The 10,624-nt window shown below is 39.3% G+C and overlaps 1 pseudogene; it reads right to left on the bottom strand.

The window, feature by feature from the left end:
* Positions 1-227: 227 nt before the first annotated feature.
* On the bottom strand, positions 228-938 carry LOC128564033 (60S ribosomal protein L7-like; annotated as a pseudogene).
* Positions 939-10,624: the final 9,686 nt, after the last annotated feature.

Here is a 10,624-nt window from a genome sequence, read left to right as displayed (position 1 = left end):
AAAACATTGACCTTACCAGGACAGGAGCCATTTGAGCTGAACCAGAGGAAGCAGAAACTTTCCCACTTTTCTTCTTTCTTGCTTCTCTTTCCCAACAACTGCTGGGTTTGATAGGCTGGGGCTCCAAGAATCAATTTTTTAAAATATTTGTTCAATGAATTTATTTTTTCAATTTGAAAGCACTCACTGGTAATTGACCAGATTACAAAACAATCAGGGCGGATACCTTAGTTCATTCTAATAAGCCTATTGATTTGGTCTTCCCTGTTGCCAGCATCTCCACCTTCTACAAAGTGGGTTGTCTTCTTCATCCCCCCTCCCTCCCCGTGGAGATGAAAACTTGAAGGGCCACAAGAAGTTATTTGCTTCTTTGAAGCGTTTTCCAATGGTATAGATCTCATCAGATCCTCCATGCAGGTGATGCCGTATTTACCAAGAGATCGAGCAAACTGTTATCAGTCAACGCAATTTGTTTCTTACTGATTTTGCCAAAACCTTGCTTATAGATTAGCTCATTTACTGACTTCAGGTTTGGGTACCCCCATGCAATATATGGTTCTACGGTCCTTAGTACGTTCATCAAAGCCTTGTTGAGCTTCACAAAGGTTCCATTGATGATCTGGTGAAGAAGCTGCAGCACTTTTGGACCTTTGGACTCACGCCATTGGTACCTCTGATCCTGATGACAGATGCCAATTTGGGTTCTGCATGTACATAGAAGTTACCATCCTAGCCATCCGAATCTCAGTTCTGTACATCTGCCTATATTCCTTGTGATAATGCTCAGTTTTTTCAAAGATAAACTTCCTCCTTGCCTTTTGAAGCATCTTTTGGGCACACTTCTTTTTCAGACTCTTGATGTTCAGCTCTGCGAAATTTTTTCGCTTTCTCTTAAGGGTTTCTGGCACAGCAGGAACCTTCTTTTTCTTCCCTTCCACACCCTCCGTGGTTCCAGCTCAAGATGTTGGCCATGCTGTTTCCCAAAGAACATACTGAGTAATAAGAACGTGGACTCTAGGACAGCTCTTCCAGACTGTGTGATCCTGGGCAAGCTTCATAACCTCTCTGTGTTTCAGCTTCTGTACGTTTAGGCTGTCTGCATTGTTCAGAGTGAACAACATGCTGCCCAGGCTGACTTCAGTTCGGCTTTACAACCTCCAACCAAATCTGGCCTAGCCGCAGAACAGAGCTGAGCATGCTCCGGAGTGCTGGGCGGGGCTTCCCAGGACCCAACCCCCAGAATAAATTTTTTTTTTTTCTTTTCTGAGACAGAGTCTCAAGCTGTTGCCCTGGGTAGAGTGCTGTGGCATCACAGCTCATAGCAACCTCAAACTCTTGGGCTTCAGTGATTCTCTTGCCTCAGCCTCCCAAGTAGTTGGGACTACAGGCACCTGCCACAAGACCTGGCTATTCTTTGGTTATACTTGTCATTGTTGTTTGGCAGGCCTGGATGGATTTGAACCTGCCAGATCCTATGTGTGTGGCCAGTGCCCCAGCCACTGAGCTACAGGCTCCAAGCCCCATGAATCAATGTTCCTTAAGAAGACAAAGTCTTTGGAATTCCCACTGCTCTCTTCTTCAGTTCTGCTCTCCTCACATCCCGTGGTCAGGTCCTTCTGCTGGCAGCAGGGAATTCCAGTCCAGACAGCCGGCTTTCCTTCCTTGGCTGTCCACTCCCTGGCTTTCTGAGCCTGGGCCGCTACTCTATACTCTGCTTCACTGAGCTGTTGTGAGGATCCCGTGCACCAGAAGCACTCAGCACATGTCCGGTGCAGAGTAAGTGCTGAAATTTTAGTTATTATCATCTTTGTCCATAGTATCTGCTAACTCTTCTTATTTTGCCCTCTAGGAGGTTCTTTCCATCAAAGGCACTTTTGCTTGTATATAACAGCCTCTAATCTTTAAATCCAAAGCTGACGTGAAAGTAAGCAGTGTCCACCAAAGGACTACCATTTTTTCCTGGTTCTATGGTGTTCTGAACCCTTCATAACAGAAGTGAAATATTAACATTTGCAGCAACATTGTAATATTGAGTCATACAGTGGAAAAGAGCTGAAAGGAATGTGGGGCTGACGAGCAAGGAGGGCTTTGGAGGACCCAATAGGAAGGAAAAGAAACTTTCAGACAAAATGACGATAGTAAGAAAAAGTTCCTTTCTCCCTGTCATTGACAGCATCATACAAGTTTCTAGACGTGTTAAAATCATGCGTCCGGTGTAGAGAAGGCTAGGCCGAATATGACACCATCACCACCACCACCTGTCTGTGGTTTCCCAGAAGTAGAGAGTTTAGAAACCAGTTGTGTAGCCAGAGCAGGGCGCCCTGCAGAGAGGAGGGCAAAGATGGGTTCCGTGGATGAGGCCTCCCTGCTGGTTTAAGACTTGGCAGCTGCAAGGGATCCAGGCAAAGCTGGAGAGCTGAGTGCATAGGCCGGGTCACTCCATAGTTGCAATTATAACTCAGGAAATGGTTAAAAATGCCACTGTTCAGTGGGTTTTATCATTGAGCACTGGATTAAAACCTTGCTCGTACGACTGCAATAAAATACCACAGAACCCTGAGAACCCTGACATGCTTTGTTCCACTTCAGAATTTAGAAAGTATTTGGTTTGGCTGGTTGCAGGGGCTTACTCCTGTAATCCTAGCATTCTGGGAGGCCTAGGCAGGGTGGGTCACTTGAGCTCAGGAGTTCTAGATCAGCCTGAGCAAGAGCGTGATCCTGTCTCTACTAAAAACAGAAAAACTAGCTGGGTGTGGTGGCATATGCCTGTAGTCCCACTTACTCTGGAAGTTAAAGCAATAGGATTGCTCAAGTCCAAGAGTAAGAGTTTGAGGTTGCGGTGAGCTATGATGATGGGAAAACATGCCTCTAAATATCAAGGTAAACACTCCTGCTATGGATAGATTTCATTATTAGGCTCATTTCTTTGAGTACCATTTTTGCTACATCTGAACAGATTTATTTAAAAGACATGGCAGGAATATCATGGAGCTTTATAGAAGTTATTTATCAGAGAATAGTTTTGTAGAAGGACTTTTTATTTGGCCAAATTCCTAAGAGAATATGCACCCACACTTTTGCTATTATCCTATTTGCTTGATATGTGTTCAAAAGAACTAATAGTTTAGGAAAATATTTTAAAATCTTCTAGGGTCTTTCATAGGCTAGTCACATCTCTTATCAGGACTATTTAGTTATGCTAAAATAAATTTAGAATGTTTAGGGGAATTCATATCAAAATTCTGGACAAAATAACATAAACAATAGTTTCGTTTGTGTATAAAGGAAAAAGTGGGCTGCTTCATTAAGTTGGCATGTTTCTGCCTGAAACAGAGCCTTGAAATCCTGGGTAATACAAATAATCATGCAATTTGCCTTGGACGTTCGATTACAGGAATCTTGTTCCTACACTGAGAGCGTGACACTTTCATTCATGTTTTACATTTGTAAATATAGAAACAGTGTCCTTCACATGGTGTGCTTGTCATTTAGAAGCAGAGCCAATTACATAGGCTTTGTTTGTGGTCTGGAGGTAGTGTGCTAATCCAGACAAACTTGAATGAGGGGCATCTGGTGAGAATAATGAGGGCCTCCCCCTTCCTGCACCTGGGTTTGTTTTTATTAGGGAGATGCCATCCTTGGGCGTGGGGGAAGAAACAGAGGAAGGGAGGGCATAAAAGCAGGGGAGGAGAGGATGGGAGTGCTGAATGGAAGCCCTGTTCATACACCCAACACCGAATTCCAAAAAATCTGAACATTCTCTGGCGGCACCTGTGGCTCAAGGGCGCCAGTCCCATATATTGGGGGTGGCGGGTTCAAGCCCGGCCCCTGGCCAAAACTGCAATAAAATAAAATTAAAATAAATACAATAAAAATCTGAACATTCTTCTGAGAACTACATCTCTGATAAGTTTTTTCAACTTCAGAACTAAAAATATCTGTTTAAAGTTAAGTTCATCACTTAATGGTGGGGGTGCTGTTGGCACCTAGTGGTTAGACACTAGGGATGTCACAACGTCCAATGTACACAAGGCAGTCCCCAACCACAAAGAATTATCCAGCCTAAAATATCCATGGTGCTGAGGATAAGAAATCCTTCCTTCAGCTAGGTCTTATTTTTAGCAGCCGGTGTGAGCGTGACTAGTGCTCTGTTCAAAGCCCTTTGTTTAGGGGGTGACAATGGTGGGTCATTTTCTGGTCATGGCGTCCTCCCCTTTCTTCTTTCCTGTAACAAGAGGTGGTGTGCAAGGGGAAATGGCATCACCGGCTCTGTGCTGTGATGATCAAGAAGAATCTATTTCATAGATGTCAGGTGTACAGAGTAAGCACAAATATTAGCTACCGTTTTACCAGCAGAGGGTCCTTGGAAAGTTAACTTCCGTTTTCAAGGGAATGAAATAGCGATGGTGCAGTCTGTAGTCACAGTGAGGACTGAATGTTAAGGGCTTAGCGAATTGTTTGGCACAAATAATAATTTCCATTGCTATTTATCATGACTATTCAATCCAAAAATACATCTATGACCACAGTCAAAGGAAGATATCCCTGGAGGCAGTGTGGGAAATACGAAAACATGTAACCTGAAGTCAGAAAGCCTGTGTTGGTGGACTTGGCCAAGCTCAAACTGTATAGCTTTGGATAACACGGACACTTCAGTTTCCCATCTGAGCCCATTGATGGCTTATACGAGTGGTAAGTGAAATAGCAGGTATGGAGCATTTGCAGGAAACGTTAAGTTTCTGTCCCCCTCGAAGATCTCCTGAAATCAGAGCTGAGATGAAAGGCTGGTGTGTGGATATCTTGTAAGTGTGATCCCAGGGAGCAGAAGTGCAGAACAGAGGAAAAAGGAAAGTCCGTGCAGAAGGTGCTGGGAAACGGTGGCCTGGGACTGCCCGAGGGCCATGGAAAGGGGCTCAGGAGTGTCCTCCCAGGGGAGGGGAGGAGTGAGCATTTCTCCATCAGCTCCTCCCTCATGGCCCACAAGTGAGCCCTGAGCTCTGGGGGTACCACACGGGCGAATGTCAAGTGAGTTCTGTTGGCTGTGTCACACTGTGGCATCAGGGAAGACCTACTTAGAAAGAATTTCTTGCGGGATGCCTGAGGCAAGGTGCTGTCAGCTCGCATCTGAGCAGCGCTGATCAAAGCTGGGGAAACCGTCCCTCCAGCTGAGGCTGCGGTAACAGATGCAGCCAGGTGGATTTCACGTGCTGCCTGAGCGGGGTCCGGTAGGAGGGTTTTTCATGTAATCCCCCTGTTATACGTTGTCAAATTCAGATGGAGAAAGTTCTGTGAAAACCTTCTTAAGCAAGCTAATATGCACAAACAACTTTTATTTGAATTAGTAAAAACCAACAGCAAAACCTACTTCAGGCAACAGGGTTAATTTGACAGGGATACTAATCTTCCGTTTCTTCTATAGTAGTTAAAAAATGTTACCTACATTGCCGCTGAAACTCCATAGACCTTTTCCTGCTTTCAGTTTCTTCTTCTTATTGTTATTTATTAAATCATAACTGTGTACATTGATGCATTTATGAGGTTCAGGGTACTGATTTGATATACAATGTGAAATGCTTACATTGAGATAAGTAACACGTCCATCACAATTACACTCATTTCTTAATAGTTTTGAAATGTACCATTGCATCATGCACATTAGGTGAGGTCCCTGCAAATACTCTCCCTCCTCCCCTATCCCCACCCTTCCCCCCCCTCCTCTTCCTTTTTGCTTTCTGGACTATAGTTATGTTTTGCCATTCATATGAGTGTGTAGGTGATTATATATTGATTTCATAGTAGTATTGAGTACATTGGATATTTTTTCGTTGTGTTTTTATTGTCATTTGTACATAGATCATAAATACATTTATGTCATTATGGGATTCGATGTGTTGATTATTTGTACAAATTGGAGTGCTTACATCCTACTAATCAACATAGCTTTAACCTCTTTTTTTTTTTTTTCGATTCTTAAGATACTTTACTAAGAAGAATATGTTCCAGCTCCATCCAGGTAAAGATGTGACACCCCATCTTTTTTATGGCTGCATAGTATTCCATGGTGTACATATACCACAATTTGTTAATCCATTCATGGGTCGATGGACACTTGGGCTGTTTCCATGTCTTGGCTATTATGAATTGGGCTGCAATAAACATTCTGGTGCAAATGTCTTTGTTGTAAAATAATTTTTGATCATCTGGGTATATACCTAGTAGAGGAATTGCAGGATCGAACGGTAGGTCTACTTTTAGTTCCTTGAGTGTTCTCCAAACTTCTTTCCAAAAAGGCCGTATTAGCTTGCATTCCCACCAGCAGTGTAGAAGCATTCCCTTCTCTCTGCATCCACGCCAACATCTGTAGCTTTGGGATTTTGTGATATGGGCTAATCTTACTGCAGTTAGATGATATCTCAAAGTGGTTTTCATTTGCATTTCTCTGATGATTAAGGATGATGAGCATTTTTTCATGTGTTTGTAGGCCTTGCACCTGTATTCATCAGAGAAGTTGCTGTTCATCTTGCCCACACAGAAATGGGGGTTTTTGTCCTTTTCTTATTGATTAGTTTGAGTTCCCTGTAGATTCTAGTCATCAGACCTTTGTTGGAAGCATAACCTGCAAAAATCTTCTCCCATTCTGAAGGTTGTCTGTTTGCTTTACTTACTGTGCTCTTGGCTGTGCAAAAGCTTTTTAGTTTGATCAGATCCCAGTAGTGTATTTTTGGTGTTGCGTCAATTGCCCCAGAGGGTCCTCCTCATAAAGTGTTCTCCCAGGCCAATTTCTTCAAGTGTTTTCCCTGCACTCTCTTCTAGTATTTTTATAGTTTCACGTCTTAAGTTTAAACCTTTTATCCAATGAGAATCTATTTTTGTTAATGGTGAAGGGTGGGGGTCCAGTTTCAGTCTTCTACAGGTGGCCAGTCAGTTCACCCTGCTTTCAGTTTCATAATGAATTTTAAATTATAAGTTAGTATCTTAAACTGTGTTTCCAAAGGAGGCAACTCCTTGCTCTGTAAGTTTTGAAACAGTTTCCATATCTGACTTTTATAAAGTAATCTGTGAGCATTCATGTGCAGGTCATTCTCTGGATACAAGTACTGGTGTTTCTTGGATAAATACCTAGTACAACTAAGTCCTCATTTAATGTCATTGATAGGTTCTTGGAGACTGTGACTGACCAAACAAACAAACTGTGACCAAACCAAACAAACTAACCAAACTGTGACTAAATAAAACAAACGATTTATTTTCTCATCGACTGTAATTAAGGGCTGTTGAACAAAACGACATTTTTAAGAACCTAGTGTATATCATTTCGCTTAAAACTGTAGTTTCCAAAAACCTATCGACAACGTTAAGTGAGGATTTAACTGTAATTGAATTTCTGGGACATAAGGTAAGTTTCTGTTTAGTGTCATAACAAATTGCAAACTCTTTTATAAAGTGGTTGTACCCATTTGACAATCCCACAGAAATGTATGAGGACTCTAATTACTTTACATCTCATCAACACTTGGAATGAGTTTTGAGTCTTTTTAATTTTTGTCATTTTTAGAGGACATAAAGTGGGATCTCGTGATTTTTATTTTTGTTTCCCTGAAAACTACTGATGTTGAGCATATTTTGTGTGCTTTGGTAATTCATTTAATTTCTTTTGGGTGGTGTCTGTTCATTTTTTTTGCTCTTTTGTTTGGTTGGTTTTTTTTTCTTTGGATTTTTTAAAAATAGATTTCAAATATAAGTCCTTTTCTAGATATATTAATTTTCTCCCAGTCTGTGGTTTGCCTTTCGATTTTCTTCATCATGTTTTTAGATAAGCAGAAGTTTTAATTTTGATGAAGTACAATTAACCACTTTTTTCTTGTATGGTTACAACTTTTTGTGTCCTAGCTAAGAATTCTTTGCTTCCCCCAGGTCAAAAAGATATTTTCTTTTTCTTTTTCCTAGAAGGTTTAGAGTTTATTTATTTATTTATTATTATTATTTTTTAGAAGTTTTAGAGTTTTTTTTTTAATGATTAAATCATAGCTGTGTACATTAATGCAATCATGGGGCACCATGCACTGGTTTTATATACAATTTGAAATATTTTCATCAAACTGTTTAACATAGCCTTCCTGGCATTTTCTTAGTTATTGTGTTAAGACATTTATATTCTACATTAGTAAGCTTCACATGTACCCTTATAAGATGCACCGTAGGTGTGGTCCCACCAATTACCCTCTAGCATTTTGATTTTATGTTTAGTTCTATGATTCATTTTTAATTCATTTATATGATGATGCAAGACAAGAATTAAAATGAATATTTTTTTTCTCACGTGGATGGTTGCTATACCATTTTTGGGGGAGAAAACTTTGATCATTGTCCTACTGAATCTTGTTGATGTCTTTGTCAAAATCATTTGGCTGTGTATGTGTGGTCTATTGGTAGGCCCTGTGTATTCTGTTCTGTTACCATTTTATCTGTATTTGAATTGATAAAGCATTGTCTTGATAACTGTAACTTTATGGTTAGTGTGGAAATTGGGCAATTTATGTCTTTCAACTTTGTTTTTTTTTTCAAAATTGTTTTGGCTACTTTTGTTAATTTGTGCTTCTACATAAATTTGAAAATCAGCTTTTCAATTTTAAAAAAGCTGTTCATATTTTATTTGGATTGTACTTAATGTACAAATTTAGGAAAGAATATTTTAATTCTTTCCTAAAGAAAATAATTAAATTTTAAATTTAACTTCTAAATCATGAATTATTATATCTTTTAATTTAATTATCTTTTATTATAATTTTTTCACTGATAGTTTTTTCCTAATAAGAATATTTTAAGGAATCAGACAAAAGCTTGATAACTAGGACCTGCAGAGAACTCAAATTAATCAACAAAAAAAGACCAAATAATCCCATGTATCACTGGCAAGAGACATGAATAGAACCTTCTCTAAAGAAGATAGACAAATGCACAGCTATGATATAATAATAAGAAATTAAAAAAAAGAAGATAGACAAATGGTTAACAAACATATGAAAAAATGCTCATTGTCCCTAATTATCAGAGAAATGCAAATCAAAACTACTCACCTAACCCCAGTGAGGATGGTTACATCTAAAGTCTCAAAGCTGCAGGTGCTGGCATGGATGTGGAGAGAAGGGAACACTTTTACACTGCTGGTAGGACTGCAAATTAATACAACCTTTTTGGAAGGAAGTGTGGAGAATCCTCAAAGAACTCAAATTAGACCTCCCATTTGATCCTGCAATCCCATTACTAGGCATCTACCCAGAAGAAAAAAATATCCTTTTATCATAAGGACATTTGCACTTGACTGTTTATTGCAGCTCAATTTACAATCGCCAAACTGTGGAAATGACCTAAATGCCCAACCTAAATGACCTAAATGACCAACCCAGGAATGGATTAACAAGCTGTGGTATATGTATACCATGGAATACCATTCAGCCACTAAAAAAGATGGAGACTTTACATCTTATGTATTAACCTGGTTGGAGGTGGAACACATTCTTCTTAGCTAAGCATCACAAGACTGGAGAAGCAAGAATCCAGTGTTATATGGATTCTTGTTATATGTAATGCTAATATGAAAGCAGTAGATGAGCTAATACAACTGACGGGGTAGGGGAATGAGGGAGCGAGGAGAGGAGAGGAAGGAGGGGGTTGGGGATCACGGTGTATGGCAAACCTTGTGGGCAGGACACAATTGTAAGAGGGACTTTATCTAACAAATCCAATCAGTGTAACTCATTCTTTGTACCCTCAATGAATTCCAAACAATAAAAATAAAATAAAATGATAAATTCCCCCTTAAGCGCTATTTTTGTTGCATTCTAAAAATTTTGATACATTGTACTTTCATTATAATTCAATTGAAAATATTTTAAAGTATCACTTCTTTTTTCTTTAGATCAGGGGTTGTATAGAAGTATATCACTTGCCGTTCAATTTGCGAGATTTTTAAAAAATTCTATTGCTGTTATTTTTAAACTTAGTCATTCCAAGAACATACTCTGTAGTATTTCAACCTTTTGGAATTTGTTGAGACTTATTTTAGGGCTCAGCATGTAATTTATTTGATGACTATTTTATGTGCATTTGGAAAAAATGTAAACTCTGAACTTCTTGGATGTTGTTGGGCATTAGGTCAAATTTATGGGTAGTATTGTTCAGGTCTTCCATATCCTTAGGAGTTTTTTTTTATTTATTAATATTTGTTCTATCAGTTACTGAGAGAACAATGATAAAATATCTTTTCACAATTGTAGATTTGTCTCCTTTTCCTTTTCATTCTGTAAATACTTGCTATATTTTAGTATTGTAAATATTTGCATATACAGAGGGTGCTGAAAAATGTATGCACATTTTAAGAGATGTGATCTATGTATTACTTTTCAAAGTTCAATCGAAGGTACCATTACTGGTTAAGTGTGCCTAGACATGCTACACACATCCATTTGATATGCCGTTCATACATTTTGGGGGAATGATCAATTTTACTTCCAATAAGATCTCTTAAAATCTGTATGCATTTTTTGGCACCCCTGGTACGTGTGAAATACCCCAACTTGTCACCAGAAATACTAATTTATTTTGAAATTCATTCTGGCATTAA

Source organism: Nycticebus coucang, chromosome 13 (genome assembly GCF_027406575.1).
Source record: "Nycticebus coucang isolate mNycCou1 chromosome 13, mNycCou1.pri, whole genome shotgun sequence".
NCBI classification, from domain to species: domain Eukaryota; kingdom Metazoa; phylum Chordata; class Mammalia; order Primates; family Lorisidae; genus Nycticebus; species Nycticebus coucang.
The sequence above is the reverse complement of the archived record's forward strand: the minus strand, read 5'-3'. Positions and strand labels throughout refer to the sequence as shown.